Source organism: Narcine bancroftii, chromosome 9 (assembly GCF_036971445.1).
Source record: "Narcine bancroftii isolate sNarBan1 chromosome 9, sNarBan1.hap1, whole genome shotgun sequence".
NCBI classification, from domain to species: domain Eukaryota; kingdom Metazoa; phylum Chordata; class Chondrichthyes; order Torpediniformes; family Narcinidae; genus Narcine; species Narcine bancroftii.
In genome coordinates, this window is record NC_091477.1 from 89244329 (window position 1) to 89269243 (window position 24915).

General features: G+C 38.6%; 1 protein-coding gene across 2 annotated transcripts in view; it reads left to right on the forward strand.

Annotated features, from left to right (window-relative positions):
* schip1 (schwannomin interacting protein 1) overlaps positions 1-24915 on the forward strand; it is a 547841-nt gene that overhangs the window by 275387 nt on the left and 247539 nt on the right. The window lies entirely within an intron of this gene.

Here is a 24915-nt window from a genome sequence, read left to right on the forward strand (position 1 = left end):
AACACTCACAAACAAAAAAAGTAAAAATACTAATAAAAAAAGTTATCAAATCTAAAATATCACACATAAACCATGTTTAAGTCAAACTTAATTGCATGTACTTAACAAATGGAGTCTACTTCAGCTTACAAAAAGACATCTTATCTTGAATTGAAAAAGATATCTTTTCCATAATTAAACAAGACTTCATCTCTAAATACCACCTATCTTATTTTGTAATTCTATGGTATTACCTGTCACTTGATCACGCCAGAGCATCTGTGGTTAGTTTACATCTTAAAAATTCATGTTCACAACAACCTTTCAGTGGATAATTTATTGACTGAGCCATTATCAATTTATTCAGCTCTTCATTTGCTTGTTATTTATTTCATCATTGCAAGACTCACATTGTAACATGATTTACAGTTAAATGAATGAGTTTAATCAGACGTGAACAAAATCAAAAACAAACCTTACTAAAGGACAATGGAATCGTGGAAACCTGCAGTTTTGGAAATCTGAAATAAAAACTAAGTGCTGGAAATGCTCACCAAGCTCAGGCCGTATCTATGGATAAACACATGATCTGAATTGTTAATTCTCTGTCATCGTGGATACAGCAGAACCTGATGAATATTTCCAGGATTTGTTGTCACTGAGTTTTGTGTTACTTTAAAATGATTGAATGTCTTTTTGATTGAAGGAGTTTTTTTCCCCTCAATATTTTGTTTATTCCTCCCTCTTCTGATATTAAACTGATGAGAAGACTCTGTTATTACATATCCTTCATCTAAATGAACTTTACCTCATTTCATTCGCCACTTTTACATTTGCATCCCACTAAATCAGCTGTTCAGAGTCCCAGGATAGGAATGGCATCTTTGCTGTTCACATTTGACCACTCTTAATTGGGACATTGCACACATTCACACTTGCAAGGGGCCATCCTGGGATTAGGACTGTTCTACCTTCCACCAGTGATGTCATGGCACATTGAGTGATGGTGGACCTGCCCTAAATCCTGATCAATGTATTATGATCTTGTATTTGAACAAAATTAATCATGCCAAAGTATAACATAAGCTTTATGTCCAGCACAGTATGAGCCCTTCAGCTCCTGTTGGAGTTGTGCCAAATTATAACCTTTATAAGGGACCATGGGAAAGTGTGAGCACTTAATAACAATAGTGTACAGTTTATAAAGACAGTGGTAAAGTTGGTACCGCTATCGTGCACAGTTTAAACAGTTTGGGGAAAGTTGGTAGTGCACATTGTATAAATTCCAGGGGGGGTGGGGGGGGGGGGGGGGAAAGCCCTCACAGAATGATATGCAGCAGAGAAAGGGCTGTCTGCCTCGCTGCATGCACGGAGCATTCATAGAGGGGCTTCTCTGTCGCACAGCATTCTGGGAAGTCAGGTCCACCATCCCTTATTCCCACAGTCTTTATAAATTATGTGCTATGGTGCTACCAATTTTCCCCGTGCTGTTTAAAAATTGTCCACTATTGCTATTTATTTCCTCTTTTTCTTGCTGCGACTTTCCCAAGGTAAAGTTTGTACTTTATTTTAATCTTTTCTTCCTTCACATTCCTGCACCCATGCAAAAACTTAGGTCATTTCTATCCCAGGATGCAATTGCCCATTCTACCCTTGCCTGATTGCAATGCTGGCATTTGCAGAAGCTGGGGATTATACTAGGGGTCAAGGCCATCAATCCCTGGCATGAGATGACATCATCTCCTGCAAGCATTGAGAAGATTTTTCTTTTACACTAGACCAGTGGTTCTCAACCTTTTTTCTTCCTGTTCACATACCATTTTAAGTAATCCCTATGCCATAAGTGCTCTGTGATTAGTAAGGGATTGCTTCAGGTGGTATGTGAATGATATGTGAGTGGAATGAAAAAGGTTGAGAACCACTGCACTAGACCCTTTTTGGGCTGATTGGCCATTAATTCCTGGGACCACTTGCAAATGTGAAAGTGGCTATTGTGTCTTCTATTTTAGACTCTGTAAAAACTGGTCCCTGCTGGCATTCACATATACTGTTACCAACTCTGCAAATTGTATATTTTTCTGGCTTACCCATTGGTAGAATAATCCCAAAACAGTTGGATCAGAAATTGGTTAAATGTGAACCATTATTCATTGTTCCTGGTTTGTTTATGGCTGGGCTACAACTTTTCAGCTCGTATGTGTGAGTGTGAACCAATGATGGGCTTGAACTTGCTCCTGTAGGCCTGAAAGCAGACTGTAACATATTGGTATGATATTTTGATACTACCTGAAATGTATTAAGTATGGACAGGAGATCACCAGAAGGCTTGTGGAACAATCATGAACATTTTGTTGAACTGAACTGTACCTCTCGCTGGCACAGTGCAAAGGATATGCCTAATGCTCCCCAACTGCTTTTATACTCAGAAAAGTATGTGCGGAACTAGAAAATGTTGTTCTGGTGGAACATCTCACAGTGGTGGAGGCAGTAGACATTTAAAGTTTTCTTCGGCCCTGTGTCCAAAGAAAATGAATGTTATCTCACAAACTGACATAGTTACAGTTCAGCACAATGATATTACAGTGCCAGTGACCCAGGTTCAAAGTTGACTGTGAAAAGACTGGTGTAAATAAGATATTTAAGGACATGGTAAAGTTTTTTTGTTTTGGGGGGAAAAAAATTCTGCTATCTGTAAACTGTTTGTACATTCTCCTTAATTGCGTGGCTTTCCTGAGTGCTCTGGTTTTCTCCCACCCTCCAAAATGTAGGTTAATTTGGGATTCATGGGCTGGAAGAGCCTTCTATCATGCCATATCACTCAAATAAAATAGTTCAAGGCATCTTAAAGTTCTTTTAAATAGAAAATCTAAATTGCTTTATGTTAAATGCTCTATGTTCACTTTAATTCTATAAACATCCCAATCAGTAAAATGATCAAATGTTTTCAAATAATAAGGTTGATTATCAGAGACTATAATCTGAACTTGCATCAGTTTGATTAAATTGGTCTGTGCCCAATCAATTATCTTGCATATGCTTCAGGTGATTCAATGCACCCAGTTGAGTTGAAGAACTAATACTGTTAACGTAGTTTTTGGAAGAACTTTTGCTACATCAACTTCAGACTCTGAAAACAATGATTAGGAACTCTGACATCCATTTTTGATGTGTGCAGTTGGCCAAGATGCATTTTGAGTCATGATTCAGCAGGTACAGTACTTTGTTGCTATTAACATTTTTACTACCATTTCAGTTACAGTTATAAATGTAATTGAATGGGCTTCAGAATAAAAACCAATTCCATGCTTTAAGTATGTTAACTGATTTTTGGCTTGATTTCAATTGAAATTGGTACTTTTAAAGAAGACTCAAACATTTTTATTTTCAGTTGCATTGCCACTCCCAATTTCTTAATCTACCAATAAACTAGAGCTTGTTGGTGGATATTTTGAGTTATGTTTCCATGGATTTTTGTTTGCATGTATCTGAAAGTGAAAGCCTGAAAGATAGCAGTATTCCCTTGAAGCTCCTCTTCAGGGTTCACTTCAGTAAGAGGACAAAGGCAAGGTTCAAAATCTAAATAATTTCTTGGACAATACTCATGCAAGTGCTTAATCTTTCATTGTTGGGTGTATCTTTCTTTAATTTTGTCTATTTTTTTAATACTTTATAAGTTTGAACAAATGAAGCCTTTGTTCTGCTTTGAATGCACTGCATTTCATGTTAAATTGATTTATTTACTGTCCTCAGAACATCAGTGTTATTTGTTTTCACTTCAAATTTCCAGCATTTGTAGTAATATGCTTTTCAATCAATATGTTGAAATGTTTTAGTTGAAATATATCTCAATGCATTGTTTATAGTTTAATTCATAAAGTAGGGTATTTTAAAGCACAATTCAAATTATTGTTTGTTTTCCATGAAATCAGACAAACAGTGCAGCTCCTTAAGGAGTGGGCATTCCCAAAATTTAAGGCAGGAATATGAATGCACTTTCAACGAATGAAAATAGAGTATTATCTTGAGAGTTTGGTCATTCATTTGATCATGTATCATAAAATTATTTGAGCCAGTAGCTCTTAAATAGTTATAGCATCACAGAAGGGGAAAGTGCATTCACTAAAAAGAGGATTAATCGCACGCATCTGTTGAGCAGAGGCATGTAAAAAAAAAAATATATCATTTGATGTTGGACATTGTTGATGTTTGTACAAATCCAGATGATATTTAAGTTTCATGTATTTGTCGACTGAGTAAGTGAAAAATCTGCAAATACCAACATGAAGTCAAAGTTACAAGTTGACATTTTTGACAATAAGGGATAATGGAGTGCAGACTGGACACATGAGTGTCAATTGAAAAACTCTAGCATGCTTGCATTTTATAAATGTCATTAACTTTGTGGTCTCCAAAGAACCATCCCCATCATATTTTCTTTCTCCTTCAAAACATACAGATGTGGTAATAACCAGCTCCATCAGAGTGGTAACTGGCTCTTGGTGTGATATTTTGATCCTACTGGAAATTAATGAAGTGCAAACTCTTGTCCCGTTCCCACCACCCCCATGTAGCTGCTGAAGATGATAAAAATCAGTACAAATGCAATTTGGTTGCTCCAACCCCCATAAAACCTTGTCAGCTGTGGAAAGTTCTAAGCCCTGTTGAGCTTTTAAAAGATGCTGTCGGCTATCAAATAAAATTTTGTAGGTGTTGCAAGGTACCAAAATCAGCAGACAGTCTTCTTGCATGTCTGGAATATAAATATGGCTTCCAGCTTTCAATGAGCATGACACAGTGTTTCAGATTATATAACATATTCATTGGGTGATCTTTTTCAACAATGAAATCGTGCAATTTCATTGGAAATCTCCAAAAGAGTGGCAATGAGGTGAAAGCTCTTAATCAATGATGCAGCAGGCAGAAGAGGCAAAATAGACTTGTCCTGCTATTTTTTTTTCTACAAATCCACTGTCCCACAGGTACCTTGACTACAGTTTTTCACACCCTGTCCTCTGTAAGGATTCCATTCCTTTATTGAAATTTCTCTGTCTCCATCACATCTGCTCCCAGGATGAGGTCTTCCATGTGAGATTATCTGAGAAGTCCTCCTTCCTCAAACAATGGTGGCTTCCCCTCTTCCACCATCAATTTAGTCCTCACCTGTATATTAAACCAGTGGAATATCTCACCCAGCTGACCCCTTCCAAGGACTGGTTGCTCCCGCTACCCCAGCCCTAACAGCGGCCACTGCTTGCGCTAGGAAGTGCTCCCACGCTAGGGAGTGCTTTTCCTGCGGCAAGAGCCAGCATCCCCAATCTCGTTGCCCGGCTAAAGATTGTGTGTTGCAGCTGTGGCAAGGGTTTGCTATGCAAGGGGAAGTCCCCAGCCTGCACCACTCCTGGATCCATTTCCAGCCCTAAGCTGTCTGCCCCGAATTCATCCGAACCCACTTGCTGCGCTACACGCCGATTGCCATATTGCTGAGACCCAAATTCAAATGTGGTGTTATCATTGTCAGAAGAGGAAAGAGGGTGGTCACATTTCCATGCAGGGCAACCCAGAACAGTGGGGGGGGTCCCTCAAGTGAGGAGTATGAAGTCTCTGGGGTCCTAGCTTCAATGGTCCAAGATCAGGACAGACCTCACCACTTCAGTAACTCCATAGTGACTGTGAAGGTAAATGGACTTATCATTAAATGCCTAATCTACACAGGCTCCACTGAAAGCTTCATAGACTCACAGACTGTGCAAGAGTACAGATGTATCCTTCTAATTATTGCATATTTCTTGCATTCCTTTCGCATTCTACACATATTCAACAATATTGTATGGTCCATCTGTCATTTGAAGGGAGGCAATTCTGTAAATTTAACCTGTATATACTTGATGAATTTTGTGCTGTTGGGTCTGGACTTCCTGTGTCACATTAAAAGTGTGAGCTTGGAGTATTCTGGTCCCCTCCCCCCCCCCATAATGGTTCTGAATGGAGGACCCCTAAAATCAGAACCCACATGAGCCTCTCCACACTGAATATCGACGCCCCCCCCCCCCCCCCCGCCATACTCTTCCTGAATCTGTCCTCTGACTTAAAACCTATTGCTACCAAGAGCAGGAGGTGCATCACAGTCGACAGAGATTTTATAAAGTCTGAGACACATCGTCTGCTCGCCAACTGTATTATTGAACCTTGCACCAGCCTGTGGAGAGCGCAAGTGGTAGTGGTAAAAGGGGAAAACAAGTCCATGCTAGTTTACTATAGCCAAACTATTAATCGGTTCACACTCCTGGATGCATACCCCCTCCCTCGAATTTCAGACATGGTGAATGATATTGCGCAGTATCGGGTCTATTCGACCATTGACCTGAAAGCTGGTTATTACCAGCTTTCAATCCATTCAGAGGACTGTCCAAATCCAGCATTTGAGGCTAACCATCTTCTCTATCAATTCTAGAGGGTCCCTTTCAGTATCACTAATGGGGGTTCTATCTTCCAGAGGCAGGTGGACAGAATGGTGGATGAGTATGGGTTGAAGGCTATCTTCTCCTCCCTCGATAATGTCACCATCTGTTGGGATACCTTGGAAGACCATGTCGTCAACCTTCAGAGTTTTCTCCATACAGCAAAAGCCCTGAACCTCGCTTATAATTCTGACAAGTGCATGTTCAGAATGAAATGTCTGGCTATTCTTGGCTACGTGGTGAAGAATGGCATCATTGGCCCTGGTATGGACAGGATACCCCCTGTTAGAGATGCCTGTTCCCATGACCACAATAGTTTGAGGAGATGCCAGTTTTTCTCATTATGCCCAGTGAATACGCTGATAAGGTTCACCCTCTCTTAAAAGCCATTATGTTCCCCTCTCAGCCGAAGACCAAATGGCTTTTAATTACTTCTGGAATCACATTGCAAAAGCATGCGGTAGACAAGAATGTACCTTTCCAAGTGGAAAACGATGCTTCGGACATAGCCCTGGCCACTACCCTCAACCAGGCAGGCTGGTTGTCATTTTTCTCACATAACAAGGTCACGAGCTCTGGAACCCATCGGTGGAAAAGGAGGCTCAAGTCATTGTAGAACCCATAAGGCACTGGAGACACTACCTGGCTGGTAGGAAATTTACATTCCTCAGGACCAGCGCTCGGTCGCCTTCATGTTTAATTATGTCAAGAGGAGCAAAATCAAAAATGACAAGATTGCTAGTGGAGGATCGAACTCTCCACCTACGATTATGACATTGCCTATTGGCCAGGAGCTTTTAATGACCTTCCAGATGCCTTATCCAGGTGAAGCTGTGCCTCTGCACATACCGGCCAACTGCGATCTCTACACAATGAGCTCTGCCATCCAGGGGTTACCCACATGGATCATTTTGACAAGGTGTGCAATCTACCCTACTCCGTGGAAAATGTTAGGGAAATGACCAGGTCTGCGTGGAGTGCAAGCCGCACTTCTACCACCCCACAAAGGTGCACCTGATCAAGTCATCCAGGCTCTTTGAATGGTTCAGCGACGATTTTAAGTGACCTCTCCCCTCCATGAATCCGAACACCTTCTTCCTCTCTGTCATTGACGAGTACTTCCACTTCCCGTTCACCATTCCATGTCCGACACATCCACTTTGTCAGTCATAAAGGCCCTAGATTCCATTTTCACCCTATTCAGGTATCCCAGCTATATTCATAGTTACCAGGGCTCAGCCTTTGAGTAACAAGCTAAGTGCTGGTGAGGGGCATCACATCCAAGAGGACTACTAGCTAACCCCCGGGGGGACGGGCAGGTGCAAAGGAGAATGCCACAGTCTCCAAGGCTGTCAAACTGGCCCTGAAGTCGAAAGGCCTTCCAGACTCACGCTGGCAGGAAGTCCTCCCTATGACACCATTCCATCCAGTCACTACTATGTACCGTGACCAGCGCTACTCCTCATGATCTCCTATTCAATTTCAATAGAAGGTTGTCATCGGGAACTACACTCCCAATCTCCAGTCCTCAGGAAGCATGTGAGGAGAACCAAGACTAACCGCCTGGTGGAAAGGGTGAAACTGCTCCACGCCAATCCCACGTACACCTTTTGGAGTACACAGATGACAGTCTCCATTAGGGACCTGGCAGCCACTGGAACAGGGTCCGTTGCCTCAGGTGCCCTGCAAGCCACAGAGCTCATTCTCACCACTCCCAGTCAGGGCCTTGGGATCAGGTTCAGAAGGAAAGTGCATCCCCCTCCACCATTGAGCCGGAGAGCCAGCCTGCCTCTCCTCCCTCAAGAGGACCAGGAGACCCAAAGAGTCCAAGAGCGCCCCCCGCTCACCCTGTTGCTGAACCATTCCACCAGGATTTCCAGACCCACGGATCACCTAAATCTGTAAATTTGTAAATAACTGTATATTTTTCAACTTTTTTGAACCCATGTTCTGTCTTCATTCTCAGACCCTAAATTCAACAGGAAGGGGTAAATGCAGTGAACTGGTAGTGTTTTGTGCTGATGGCTGCCCCTGCCTCCCAGCTCCACACCCCCCCACCCCCCCCATCTGCTCACATATAACCTTGGTTTCCCATCTAAACCCAGAACCCTTCTAAAGACCACTGTGAAACCCTACTCCTAGTTATAAGCTAATAAAAGCATTTGTTCTCCCTCCAGTTATGAAACCTTTAATTCGAGCTGCAATATCTTTACTTCCTGTGGACACGCCTGACCTGCTGAGGTTCCCCAGCATTTTGTGTAATTTTACTATAATCACAGTGTTTGCATTCTTTCATTTTCACTCTTTCATGTTTTCTAGTAAAATGATTGGAGTGCTAACATGATGCACTGTTGACACTGATCTAATCGCTACCCACTGTGGATATTTGAACTGTGAAATACACTCTCTTGATGAAACATGGTGGTATACAAGATCATGTTCCTTTATATTTGATGTCGGAGAATTGGTCATTTCACACATTTTAAGTTCCTTAGCCTAATAACATCCATTATGAGTGGACTTTGAGTTGTATATTTAGGAGTATTTTCACATTTTCCATTTATCACTCTCTTTTTGGCCTTTTATGTTATTTCTCTCACTTATTCCCTGTAGCTCTTAATATGAACTGATGATTATAAAGGTCAGGTTAGACATCTGGTTTGAGAATGAGGACTGATAGCTAGTTAAGCAAAGTGCAGCTTAGGTTTTAAGAAAAAAAAATTAAAAGATGGGGACAAATAGATTGATATAAACATACACTGAAGTGGGGACTGGTGTGACAGTACTCAATATTAGGACTGTGTGATGCATGATATTTCAAGCATGTTTAGAAGCACGGCCTTTGACATTTCTGCAAATGTGAAAGTTCTGCCTTCCTAGTGTTTAATGATGATATTTTTATTGATGCTCTCAAATATTGTGACATAATGAGCTAGTTGTCACTATCAATGAAGCATATCTTCTCTTTGGCTTGGCTTTGAGGATGAAGATTTATGGTACCATATAAAATGCATTGTTGTAATATTTGAAAACACAAAGCATAATTTTTTTTTGAAGATGATGCTAAATAATGGCCTTCTGTACTTCCTTTTTAATGCCGAGAATCGAATATTGATAAATAGAAACCCTGATTCAATATTTACTATTGTGAAATTAGTGATTGTTCAATGCTTTGATTTACAACCCTTCCATTCCTGGCAAGCAGCCTGTGTCTGAGAGGATATTTCAGCAAGTTGTTAAGAGTAATGTTGAGTCTCCAAATTTCACTGGCAGGAAAAATAAAACATTAGTGGTATTCAAAACTTTTTTAGTGGCAAGTATTAAAACTGAGGACGTCATAAATTTTGATGCTGTTTTTCCAAGAATTGTTTGTATTTTAGGGCTTTTACATTCCAATTCCTCAATAGCCTTTTCAGACATGTTCCTATTCCAACCCACTTGGGTGTCACATTCCAACTCTTCCTATGCTACATCAATGACTTCTGATCCATTCACAATTTGACAATTTAATTAACTTCACTTCCACCCAGCCCTTAAACAAGGGTGTCCATTCAAATGAAGGACATGGTTACCTCACACACACCCACGCTGTCTGGATTTGATGTTTTTGCAATATTCTGACTGTCCTTTGGAATAGCCACCCTACCTTAAACTGACCTGGACTGTTTCTGACACCTCTTCCCTGAACTTTTTGTCTCCATCTCAGGAGATAAACTATCCAGAGACACTAGTAACAGAGTAACTAGTAACTCACTCAGCTATCTCGATGATACTTCTTCCCATCCTGTCCCTTGTAAGGTCACTGTCACTTTCTCACAGTTCCTCTGCCACATCTGTTCTCAGGATGAGGCCTTTTGCTCCAATATATCCAAAATGTCCTTTAATAAATAAGGATTCCTTCTCATTGTTGGTGATAAAGCTCACACTTGTATCTCCTGTTTATTGCACCTGCCATAAACCAACCTCTCCATAGCTACAAACCGCACGACCCGCGCCTAAAAACCGCACGACCCGCGCCTAAAAACCGCACGACCCGCGCCTAAAAACCGCACGACCCGCGCCTAAAAACCGCACGACCCGCGCCTAAAAACCGCACGACCCGCGCCTAAAAACCGCACGACCCGCGCCTAAAAACCGCACGACCCGCGCCTAAAAACCGCACGACCCGCGCCTAAAAACCGCACGACCCGCGCCTAAAAACCGCACGACCCGCGCCTAAAAACCGCACGACCCGCGCCTAAAAACCGCACGACCCGCGCCTAAAAACCGCACGGAAAATTAGAAAAGATAAAACAACAAAAAGCACACCATGTGATAATGTACAAGTCTATATCGAACATTTATTATCTTTGTCATGCTATCTTTACAAATGGTTTTCCAATTATCTATATTAAATTCAACTCCTAAATCCTTTTCCCATTTTAATCTTGACTTTTTCCAATTTATTTTAGACATTTTCCTTTGCAATGATTTATATATTTCAGATATAATCCTTTCTTTCCACCTTCCCGAATTATCATTTCAAATTTCGACTCCTTTGGAAGTTCCAAAATTTTCCCCATAAGAATCATAAAATGATGATTTAATTTGATATCTTTCTTTCATTTTTTCCAAATTAAAATATAGATTTAATTCAATTATTTACCATCTTAATACCTTTCTGATCCCAAATTTTAAGAAGGTGATAAAAGGAAAAAGTTTATTCTGATACAGAGGAGTTTAGATATTTTACCTTGAGTATCAATTTCTTTATTTGCCTTATCCCATATTTTTATCAAATGAGATAATATTGGCAACTTATTTAGGCATAGCAATTTAGTATTCCATTTATAAACAAATTGATCCCTTCTATTTTCATTAATTCTGTTTAATTCTATGTCTGTCTAAGTCGGGTGTCAACCTCAAATTCACGGAGGGCCAAAATTAAAAACTTGGACTAAGTCGAGGGCCGAACTAAATGTTTATTGAAAATTTTCAAAAACATCTGCATGTTTTCTCTTCTTTCAACATATGTAATGTAAAATTTTTTCTTATTAAAATAAATGTTTAATAATAGTTTTGGATAAACTCTTTCATTGTTATTGGCCCATTTCCTTTAGCGTCTGAAACCGTGCACATGACGAGTCAATGAGGGATGATTAAAGCAGTGGTCTTCAAACTTTTTCTTTCCACCCACAGACCACCTTGAGCAATCCCTTACTAATCACAGCACCAATGGCACAGTGACGCGAGTGGAAAGAAAAAGGTTGAGAACTGTTGTATTGTGGTAACTCCACATCTGATTAGGTTAATTGTTAGGCAAGTGGTCAGAGAAGGACCCCCAACCCACCCCAAGAAAGGCTTAAATCACAGGAACAAAATAAGCTTCCGTCTCACTGCTCCCAATCTTACACACAGTCCTGATGTGGAATGTGGGGTCGCAGCTCCATGTTCACCTGAGTTCAGGTGCTGACTGTGTGGAGTTTGTACGCTCTCCCCTTGTCTTGGACCAACAGGTCGGTTGCCTGACGAAGGCACCCGAACCCCCCGTTGAAACGCCGGCATCCGGGGCGGTGGAGGAATTGGCTGAGAAGAGCGCGTTGCTCCCACCCCCTCCCATGGTTGGAGAGGGATTAAACTGCGATCTCACGGTGCCGGGCTCGTCTCCAACAAAAGGAGCGGGAGGCAGGGTCGGCCGCGCACGGAGCAAGGGGAAGGCATCGCCAACGAGACGTTCGGTCTGGCATCGCTGCTGAAGCGCAGACCCAGCGAGGATGGTCCCCAACTCCAGCCGCGTCTGTGTGTCCGGGAGCCAGGCGGGCTGAGTGCGGCGCTCTGATCCCCAGGATTCTGGACTCTGAGATCCCTCCACACCTCCGGCGTCTTCATTTTCACCTTCAGTGTGCATGCGCTATACTGGCGCGGCGGCCAGCGGGCCAACTCTAATATATATTTAATATGATCTTGCGGGCCAAATATAATTATATCACGGGCCAAATTTGGCCCGCGGGCCAGAGTTTGAAATGTGTGGTCTAAGTCATCAAAGTATCAGAATCAAACATTCTATTCATGAATTTTAACTGAGCAGCTTTATAATAATTTTGAAAATTTGCAAGTTGTTAACCTCCTAATTCATATTGCCATGTTGATTTCTGAATGGGTACTCTTGTCATTTTACCCTTCCATAAAAACTTCCTCACCATTGTATTCAAATCTTTTTTAAAAAAAAGTTTAAGGATTTTACATGGAATAGATTGAAAATATATTGAAAATCATTTTAATACAATTCACTCTCCCTATTACAGTTATCAGTAAGTCTTTCCATCTAACTAAATCATCTTTAATTTTAAAAACAATGGTAAATAATTTAAAACATACAAATTATTTACCTATTTTAATACCTAAATTTTTAATTTGATCTGTCCATTTAAACCATGCTACAACTTTACAAGAAAAATAATCAGCTTTAGATAGTGGCATAAGTCCACTTCCAATTAATTTTATATCCCAATCTTTCCTGTAAAACTTTTAACAATGCTTGTGATTCCGTTAAATAAATCAACACATCATCAGCAAATAAACTAATCTTAAATTCATTCAATCCTGTTTTAATACCTTTTATATCACTATCCTGCCTTATTAACTGTGCTAAAGGTTCTATCACCAATGCAAATAATGCAGGTGACAAAGTACAACCTTGTCTAGTTGATTTCTCTAATTTAAAGAACTCAGATAAAAGTCCATTTGCCACAACTCTAGCCTTTGGATGTTTATATATTGATTTAATCCAACTTATGAACATTGGCCCAAATTGAAACTTTTCCAACACTTTAAATAAAAAACCCCATTCAACCCTATCAAATGCTTTTTCAGCATCTAATGATAAGACCATTGCTAAGTTGGATTTCTCCTATGAAACATTAATTAAACTAATTAATTTAGTTATTATCTGCAGAATAGTAACCTTTATTAAACCCACTTGATCAATATGAATCAACGTCAGTAAGAATTGAACTAATCTACTAGCTAGAACCTTGGTCAAAAGTGAAATTGGTCTATATGACTCTGGATTTAAAGGATCCTTAAGAATAACTGTTATACTAGCTTGCGAAAAACAGTCTGGTAAAGATTGTGTTTCTCTCGCTTGCTCTAAAACTTCAATAAACAGAGGAAACAATAGCTTCTGAAATTTTTTTCTAAAATTCAGTAGTAAACCCATCCTCTCTTGGAGAATTATGATTACCTACCTTCAGAGTATCCTGCACAATGACTCCCAGGTCCTTTTGCATCTGGGTATTTTCAATTTTATCATCATTCAGAAAATAGTCTGCCCATTTATTATTTTTTTCTACCGAAGTGCATGACTGTAAACTTTCCAACATTGTAATTTAATTTTCCACTTCTCTGCCCATTCTCTTCGTTTGTCCAAGTCCTTCTGCAACCTCCCTGTTTCCTCTATACCCTGCCACCTCAACCTCTCCTCATCTTCTTTCCCCTTTTACTTGCATGACATCACCCACTTCCCACTGGCTTTGATAGAGTTCAGACATGAAACATTCACTGATAATTTCTGCTTGATCTTTTTTGTCTTATCCAGAGCAGTTGGTACCTTGTTTCACTCACTGACAAGTGAACAGCGTCCCATGATCTAGTTTTTCATTTTGAATTCTCTGAATAGAGCATCTAAATCTAAACAGAGAAGCATGCTAATCGTTATGCAGCATTGATTCAATAATTCAAACACTTCTAATGGCACTGCATCTTTCAAGATCATTATCCCAGCTGACCATAATTTGGAGTTTTTCTATCTTTAACCTTTTGCTTTCTACTTTAATGTAACTATGAGAGACTAAATTTGCAGAAGTTAAAGTTCATGAAATTTTTAGGGTAACTTTGTTTTATTAATGTTTTAAAATGGAATAATTTTATAGGCCTTAGTCATTTAATGCAAACTAGATTGCACTTTAAAACTGATCATATAAAATATTAATTGAGCTTAATTGAAGGATCTTTTAGCTAATTATAGCATTCTCCTTTCCAGCTCAGTACATTAGAGGAGTTATCCATCAAACCAATGGAATATATAAAAAGTATGTTTACATTTCCATCTTTTCTTAATCCACTGGGCTTCTATAATTTATTTAAAGTGGTCTAAATGAATTCAAGAAGTGCAATGTGGACTACTCCATTGTGAAGTTCTAATTGTCCACTGTTCAATCATTTTTTAACCAATTATCATAAGTGAAACAGGATCGGAGAAGACTTTTAAGCCTCCTGATTTTAAGGAACTGATACTGAGAACATTCATGGTCTTTAATTTAAAATTTAATATTTTAATTAATTAACTTAAATAAGTGTAGTAATTATTTTATTTGTTCTATTTATCGCATAGCACTGCCTTGTTTATTTATAACATTCATTTTAATTCATTTGCATGTTTTTTTTAAATGGTTTTCCATTAATTGTTGAATCTTTTTTCATTTTGGATGCCAAAATGGGGTGAAATCTTCAATGCAATTGACAGTGATTATTGGTCAAATGACAGATTTTACTTGAAAATGATCTCAAATATATGTTTGGAATAATTCTATCAGTGGTGGGTGGGGGTGGGGGGAAGAAGCATAAATTAAAGATCCACACAAGAAGTAAAAGTATGATTTCTGGGTGAGATTTAATTTTTAACTACTGGTTGACTAATCATTTTAGATTTGCATTATTGTTTACTTAATCTCATTTAAATTTTATTTTCAATGTTTATGCTTTGAGATAGCTGTGAAAATATATTCTATGAATATGTCAACAGTCTTTTGAGACTGTTTTATCAATGCCAGTCAAAATTAATTTAGGAGCTGTCCTTCAGTGTAAACATCCAGAACATTCCAGCCCCAAAGGAACCTTCATTTTTTCCATTAATTACTACACTGTATACTCTTAAACTGACAGAATTCACTGCACCAGTTAAATCACAGCCCTGGCTTGTAACCTACTTTACAGATCACCACTTATCAATAAAAAATTCACAAGGATTATCATGTTAGCCTGTAAAATCAAGCAAATCTAGTATTGATACTCATGCTATAATTTTATTTGCAAAGTGCAACCAGATTACAAGGATGAGCAGTTAAAAGCAGAATGCAAGCCTCTTTAAAGAGGCTTTAATGATAATGATGTTGGCAAAGGAAATAGTGTGAATGCTCGTGAACCAGCACACAAGTGTCAAATCGCCTGGGATGAACAGCCTAGGGAGGTTGTATCATGGCCAATTCATTCATACAGCCTACCTTTTGTTGATTTTGTTAAAATGCAGCCTATGATCTTCAAAGACTCCCACAGCCTAGGCCATACCCTCTTCACTTCCATCAGGGAAAAGGTACAGGAGCCTAAAGACGAGCACTCGGCTTTTTCCCCGGTGCCATCAGATTCCTGAATAATCAATGAACCGAAGACATTGCCTTAGTTTTTGTGCATTATTATTATTTTCAGTAATGTTGTAAGATGGTTATATGAATGCTTGCTCGATGATGCTGCTGCGAACACCAAATTTCACGACGATAAATCCTGATTCCTTTTCGCCCAGTGTAAACAGGAGAGGAAGTATGCTTGGTCCATTTATTAAGGATAGTCACCCCTTTGCTTTGTGAAATGTGAAAGGGCACAGAGAACTGGTCCAGTGTGTACAGCTGTTTGGCGGTTTGATGAACCGTTTAAAAATGGCCAATTTAACGGTTTGCCAATGTGAAAGGGGCTACAGATAAAGTGACTGAATGGCTTGAAAATGCAAACTGCTCAGAGAGTGCCAATGTAGATTAGTAAAGGGCTGACATAGCTGGCAAACCTGATTAAATTTTTTGCAACATATGGTCTGGGGAATATCAATAAATGTCATTTACCTGGATTCCCAGAAGACATTTGATAAAGTTTCTCATGAGAAACTTGTAGCTAAAATGAAGTACAAGAAGTTAAAGTATAACATTTAATTTTGTTATGAAACAGCAAGAGAGAGAAAGTAAGAATAATGGGCAGTTTGTCTCAGGGACAGGATATTGGCATCCTCTGATAATCAGTGTTGAGGCTTTAAGTATTCAATGTATTAATGTTGAGGGAAAGGGGAAAAAAAAACACTATTTAAATGTTCTCATTTCAAGCCATGGATCCTTAAAGGCTTATTTGGCCTTGGAGAAAGTGTAGCAGAGATCTGTTAGAAGAAAACCAGGATATTTAAATTATAAACTATGATTGTATTCTCTGCGCTTTGGGAGAATACAAAGCGATTTGATTCTTTTCAAGGTGAGCTGAAGTAGATAAAGCTATTGGCACTATTTGGAATACCTAAGATGATAAAGAGCAAGGTCATTCAGGACCAAAGTTGGAAGCACTTCTACATGCAGAGAGTGGTAAAGATTGAGAAATCTTTTCTGCATATTCAATGCAATACTTTTCTAGTCCACTCCCATGTTAAACAATCTCTAAACATTTGCTCATTTACAGTATCAGGACTCTTATTTCTGCACTGACCTTTTTACTTTGCTTCGCCTCACCTCATTCACCCGGCACATAGTTAACATTTTCACTAGATATGTCCTCCCAAAGTCTATTTCCTTGCTCCTCACAAATTAAGATGTTTGATTTTTTGTCATTTGCAAACATTGTAATTGTTCACTCTCGTGCTCTCTCTATAAAAATACCAGTTCCTTCATCTATGTGGAAGTGGAGCAATACCAGCATCAACTCATGAAAGACATTATTGTATATTTCTTCCATTCTGGAAGAAACAAATTTATTTTCTATGTTCACCAAATGACTTTTGAATGTAATTTCTTATTGAAGTCCAAATTATCTAGTGGATGATTGTAATGTTGTAGGAAGAATTGGCATTGATGGTGATATGTTCATGAAGGATCAGTATCATCACTTGAAAGGCAATCTGTGATTTTTTTTTAAGCAATCAAGGAAAGGGGAAGGTGAATTGGTAGAATCTAAAAAGGATGCGCAAACCCTTTGAAGAAAGCAAAAAGCGCGTGCTGCCTGGTTTTTCTTTGCATTGACTTTATTCCCTTCTCTGTGAAAAGAACATTTGATAGTATCATGCATCAATAATATCTGCAGCAATACTCGTGAAATAATGCCATCAACAAATTGGCAGAAACCCCATATAAATCATTTAGTCAGGTATACATTATCATCTATTGAGCTATGAATGGGGGAAAAAATGGCTCTGTAGAAATTCTAATCCATGCAAGGTTAACACAACAGATTTTTCTCCCATTCATGCTCATTAATGATTGATGGGTTAAACTAAGCAATTAATAATGCTTTGCTTCATTTCTAGTAGTTAAACACAGATATAATGTCAAAAGATAAAGATATGTTTGCATATGGATCTTGTAGTTTTCTGCAATCATCAAAATATTAATGAAAAAATATTATCTATATCCTCTTTAATCTCATGACTTCAAATTGAGCAAAATAACTTATTAAATATAAAACCCAATTAATTGAGTAAAATTTTGAATGACTTTAGATCCACCGACCATATGTGGCAGAATGCAAATTCCTTTTATTTGTCTTCTTCTACTTTCCATAACTTGCACTTCAACAGAATACTGAAGTGACTTGAAATGAAAGTTATTAAATGTTTTTCTTGATTTACAGCATATGGATCTTTGCCTGAGTACACTTAATAACATTGGATTTGGATTAATTTAACCCTATAATAATCTTGAAGGACTGCTACATTAAAATTCAATATGTCATTGTACAGTTTATGCAAATGATATTTATCTGCAAAAATAAGTCAATTTCTGTGGAGTTTGCAGTGAATTCTATCCAGAAAGAAATGCTGTTACTTTCTAGCTTATGAGTTTTGAAAAGGATGGTTTCGTGAAAACCTATAAGAATCTGTTTGTAAAATGACGGTAAAGGCTATTTGTAAAGCATTAAATTTCAGTAGGGTAAGGACTTTTATATTAGATACTCTGGATAATGCTGTGCTAACCTATTATGGTTGAACAGCAGTAACATTTCAACAGATGTACAATTACAGAGCTGAAATTACATGCGCCAAGGAGACCTATGGGTATAAAGTCTACTGGCAATCAGCTGAGTGATCAAACATGGTTGTATCTCCTGCCACACAATAGATAAAACAAGGATTTATTGCACAATTTATTTTCTCAATAACAATGTAGGTTTTTACTCTTTTTTGAGGTAATGAGCTTTCAGAAACTCCAGTGCAGTGGGAAGTACTGTTCAAACAGTATTTTTCATGTTATTCTGCCTGCCCTGTTGTATTTTATCCAAGAAAATCCCAAGTAACAGTTGGCACAATTTATGAGATGATGGTAAACAGCTCACCGAGCAAATTTCTGTACAACTTTCAAAATCAGATGTACGCTTGTGAAATATGTGAAGGACATGTGGGGCTGCTGAGCTTTGTGATGTAATAAAATCTTTGTCATTTATTTGTTCAGAACGTTTCTAATGTTGCACAGAAGATGGTGATGTTTTTTGTACTAGTATATAAACAAAGTGTGCTATAAAAATGAATGATCTCTCTGCTATTTCACTTGTTTCTGCACTCATGCTAGATATGAAAAATACCAAGATAGTAATGTCTTTGACATGAACTGTGTAGGTTTTTTTTTAAACCTTAAAAGTATGCACAAAATTTCTGATGAAATTTGGCTCCAAACTTTGACCATTCTTTTCCCCCACTGATCCTGTTTGTTTTGTTGAGTTCCTCTAGCTTAACTTGCTTAATGCATTAAACTTCAGATGTTTGAGAACTGTAATCTCGTGGTTGCAAGCCACGTCCACAAACTACCATTGTGAGCATCAGTTTGTATGATTCCTGTTTCAGCCAACGTATTTCCATGAGCCATACATTGTCAACCCTACTCAAGAAGGTTGTGTTTGGCACAAAATGCCTTTATTTTCAATGTTTTTACCATTAAAATTAATACAAATTGAAACAAGGTATTCGAGAGGAAGGAGAGGCACGAGGAAAAGAATGTGAAAGCAGTTTTGCATGATGCACTGTTTCAAAACCTTACAAACATGATGTAGTTAATTTTTTCTCAATCCAGGAAGACCGTAAATTAGCAAAATTCATGACATCCACTGGATTTTGACAATCTTTTGTTTTCATGGAACACCTTTCCAAGAGAAGATAAAATTCTGAGACAAATTGTATTCTGTATTGGAATTGAGCCCTATTTACTCCTTAGCCAACATATTTCAAACAGTTTATTTAGCGTGTTGTTTGTGGGAGCACACTGGACAAGTCGATTGCTTTTTTTTTCCCTTTTGAATAAATATCTAAACTGCTTTGCAGTATCCTGTGATTGTGAAAGTTATCTAAGTGCAACTTTTCCTTTCAAAGGCATGCTTGCATGGTAGAAACAATGTAAAAGTGGTTTCCTGAATAGGTATCAGATTAAAATAATAATTGTTTTGGATTTTTAAAATTCCACATGTTATGAATTGTGAAAATGTGCTACACTGCATGCTTGAAGAAAAATGGCATTCATATCATGTGGAAGAAAATCTTGGGAAATGTTTTGCATGTGCTTGCTCTATTAAATTCCAAAATATTTGTTAATTCATTTCACAAATATAAAAGGATGTCAAAATGTTGTGACAATAACCTGCTGCAACCCACTTTGTTTAAAAGTAGTCAACCAAGGAGCCATTGTCATCGATATATACTGATTCCAGCCAGCAGCATCATTCCTTAGAAACTAATTACTTTATAATTCATTGTCAAAATTACAAATCACATTTTGGTACTATGCTGTAGTATATCACATGATGTTTTTGCAGTGGTTATGTCAAAAACCTTTTCATACTCTGACATGCCACAGTTGCTCATTATTTATTTATTTATTTACAAGCAACCAAGTTTGATGTGTACTTCTAAAATTCATGAAAATTATAACTAGTGACCCCAAAGTAACAAAACCTGAACATTAATCTAAACATAAGGCTATGTGAGACGTATTCTGAGCAGTTGTGTTGCCTGATTTTATTATAACCTAATATGATGACCCATCTTGATTAATGTTCTAATAATAATCATTCAATCCACTTGTTAAGCTTCTTGGGTGTCAACTTTGATAGGGTAGTAGATCATGTGTGTGATACCTTTTATTCTTTTAAAACAACTATATTTATTAGCTAAAACAGAACTCACTCAGTATCCTGTGGAAGTATCTGTCTTGAATCTACCCAAGATGCCACAATTTGTCTCCCAGCTTCTCCTAGTGGTCAGGATTAGCACTCACTCTATCAGTACATCCCCTTTCCTTGAGATGTTCTAATAACATGACACACTAATATAGTATTCATTTCAATTAAAAGTTCAACACAAACATCAGCAGCACAAACTTTTAAGTGTGCAGTTCTTTTTAGAAATTCAGCATATCAGATGCTTTGATAACACATGGATCTTCTTGTGTCGGCTCTGCTGGTCCACTACTGTCTAGCACTGGTGGTGTTTTCTCTGTTGCTGTGCAGACTGGATCCTCTGCATTTGTCTGTTCATGCAGTGTCTCTTGCATTTTCAGCCAGGGTCTTTCAATTCCTCCTTAGTATTTGACCATCCTCTGTTCTGACAGTGTGGGATCTTGGATTTACCTTCTCCAGAACAATAGCCCTTTTGTCCCAAGGGTTAGAATCTCCGAGTCTCACTGTATCATGTTGTGCCAGTGGCCCTGAGCTTCTTGCTGACTTGTCATAGTTTGATAGTTTGCTTTTTGTCTCCATTGCAGATGTTTTTGCTTCCGTTCAACATCTTGTTTGGGTCTGCAGAGTAAGGAAGTGTGGTGAATAGTCTACATCCCATCAAAAGCTCCACAGATGACATGCCATGTTCAAGCGACGAAGCTCTGTAACTTAATGGAGTTAGATATGGATCTGAGCCGCTTTCTTGAGCAACTGTTTAACTATGTGAACTTTTCTGCTTTACCATTTGACTGTGATAGAGAGGACATGAAGTCACATGTCAAAAATTATACTCTTCTGCAAAGTTGTGGAATTCTCTACAGCTGTGGCATGGTCCATTAACACTGTCTTGCAAAAATTGATTTCATATATTTGATCACACAAGCAGCAGACATATTAGAAAGCAGTGCAATCTCCGGATAGTTTGATAAATAGTCAATAACCAGCAAGTAATTCTGTGTGGAACAGAGCAGTCCCAACTTTCTGCCATGGTTCTGCTGGTAAGTCATTATTATCATGTCTGCTTTGTGTGATGTTTCAAACAGGTCTCACATTTTGAAGCCATCCTAGCAATGTCAGCATTTATCCCTGACCAATAAATAGCATTTTGGCCCTCCTCTTGCATTTTTCAATTCTAAGGTGCCCCTCATGCACCCTTTTCAACATCTCTTGTCATAGTGATTGAGGAATGACAATTCTCCTCTGAGTAGAAGCCTAGTGCCAACATTCAACTCAGCTCTGATGTTGTAGTATGGCTGACGTTCACCTCTAGGCCATCCTTCATTCAGATGCTTGACCTTCTGTAGAACTTTGTCCTCTTCTGTTTTAGCTGTGACCTGCTTGGATTTCCTGTCAGATTCAGGAAGAGATACAGTGATCAGATTCACATGGAGATTCATATTTATCACTGCTAGTGTATCTCCTAGAAAGGTAATTTCCTACACCCCAAACTAATATTTTTCTATGTATAACTTTAATCCATACTTCTGGATGTGTTATAGCACTTTGATGAGCCTCATTGTATTGTGTGGATCCCCAAAGGATAATGTCTTCCATGTACACATGTATCCCTTTTTTGATGTACTGCAGTGTCCTGTGGAACACTTCAGTAGCTGAGGAAATTCCAAAATGCATCCTCAGACAGGAGTATTGGCCAAATGGTGTATTAAATGTAAAGTATTTTGTGTCATCTTCATACAGATGCATCCAATTTGGTTAAAAACTTAGCACTTGTCATCACAGTTGTAATTACATTCCTGATTGGAATTTGATAATCTCTCTTCATATTGGCATTCAAGTCTTTTGGGTTGATGCACATGTAGGTCACCATTCTTCTTTTTGGCACACACCATTGAATTCACCCATTCTGTGGGCTCCTCCACTTTCTTTATGAGCCCTAGTGGCATTGTTTGGTTGAGTTCCTGCTTGAGATTTTCTTTTTTTAGCTGGAACCCGCCTCGGGGCATGGACTGCTGGCTGTGCATCCGCCTCTAACTATATCTTATAGGTGAATGATAGAATTCCAAATCCTTTGAAGATGTCTGGAAATTGATTCCATGCACTGTCACTGTTAATGTGGTACACCCTCTTGACTAGGCTGAACTTTTCACATACTTTGTCACCAAGCAGTGATTAATTTCCATTTAGGACTACTGTGAACCTGAGGTAGTGCTCTTTATCTTTAACTTTCACCTTAAATTTACATGGACCTCTAATGTTCATTATAGACTTTGAACTACACAGGATTTGCATGGATGTATGGTTTTATCTTAATTGCCCTGATGTTGTACTCACAGATCAAATTGACCTTGACCCCTGCACCCAGCGTGAAAGGAATATTTGTTCCATTTGCATGCAATGACACAGTCCACTTATCCTGCTTGACTCTGTTCATGTATGGCAGTTCAATGTCTGTTAAGTGTCTTTCTGCACTACCATGCCCATGAAGAGAGTATTACTGAGGGCAGTTTCTTCCATAGTGTGTACCCTGTGCATGCTTTCACTTTTGTTTCCCTTTGGAAAAACATTGCTCTGTGTAATGATTCTGCCCTTTGCACTTATTACAGACTTTCCATAGTCTGGACATTGTTTTGGTCCATGTTGAGTACCACATCATTTAAAATTGAATGGCCCACCATCTTTTTGTTGTTTCTTGTATCTCGTTTTATTTTTGTTTGTGTGTAGATACACACTGTGTCTGCAGCTATGATTTCATCTTCACTGGCTTTTGCACTCTCAGAACTTTCTCACATGCTGCAGAGCTAATTTACTGGTGTGGCACATATTCACAGTTCCAAATAAGGTAAGCTCTGTCTCTCACAGCAACATCTTTCACTTATCAATAATCCTGACACAATTTGATCACGAATCATTGAATCTTGCAGCAATCCAAAATTGTATATTCTTGCTTTTAAATATGTCTGTTAAATATGTATCAAAAGATCTCACCATGTAGCTGCATGCATGAGTGCAACATGCACCTCTTGAATGTTTCATTTTTCTGTGGTGAACAGTGTTCATTAAACATCTCAATAACCTTGTCAAACTTGCCCTGGTCATCTGCTTCAGCGAAAACAAATGTTGAAAACCTCTAGTGCTTCAGGCCCCACTACAATAAGTAGCTGTGCAATCTTCCATGCTTCGGGATTTCTATCGATTCCAATGGCTTGCAGGTACAGCATGAATCTTTGTTTGAACAGCCTCCAATCGTGTTGACATTTCCAGTCCAATTTATAGCATGAACGATCTTCACACTTTCCATTTCCGTGCTGCTATATCAACTGATTTTCACTCATGGTACCATGTGATGGTTCTTTTATTGTAATTAAAAAAAAAGGTTGGTTCTTTTAAAAGAATTGTTTGTTAGCTAAAGCTGAACTCACTCAGGAATATGTGGAGGCATCCATCTTGAATCTACCCAAGATGCCACAACTCATCTACCAACTCCCTCTAGTGGTCAGAATTAGCACTAGCACCCGATCAGTACCGTACAAATGTGTGCAGTGTTTACTTTTTGAGGAAAGAAATGAAAAAGCAGTATGCAATGTCTGTACAAGACTGGAGTGGCAGTGGCAGCTGCTCAGAGTTTTGTGGCCTCTGTACCATCAGTGTATTGTTTTATCAAAGTTACCCAGTTTAAGATCATTGGGGTTATTCATTGCACATATTAAATGAAAATGTGCATTGTATTCCTTGTTGAAGTTCTTTGCTCTTCTAGTGGTTTCACATCGGAGTCTACATTGTCACTTGTAGCTTTGTGCTTAAGTTCAGATTGTCTTTCATTTACAGAATAAAGTCATTCATGTGTAACAAAATGACAGTCATTTTTAAAGAAAATTGGAGGTTTCCTGCCCATTGTGAAATGAACATTTTTTTGGGTAGTGTCAATGGACAATGCTTGTTCTGGGCTTTGCCTGTGGCTGGGTATAACCTATAGTTTTTAAATGAAAGCAGAAACCAAAAGTAAGGTCTACTGTTTACTTGGAATCTGACTTTTGTTTTCAAGAGCAATCTTCAGAGTATGTTTGAGATGATATCTCTGAAGGCAATACTGAGGCCAAAGACAAGAAAAGATGTTAGGGCTACATTTTTAAAGTAAGACCTTTGCATGTTCCAGTTTAATTGTAAATGTCAGCCAATTCTTACTGCCTGTAGAGAGAAACCAGGCACATATTTTCCTGTCCTTCCAAAGTATTGACTACTTTATACCTTTTATCTGGGAATCCCTTTGTGCACAAACATGTCAGTCTCCAAAAATAGGAGATTCTGAAAGTGAGCC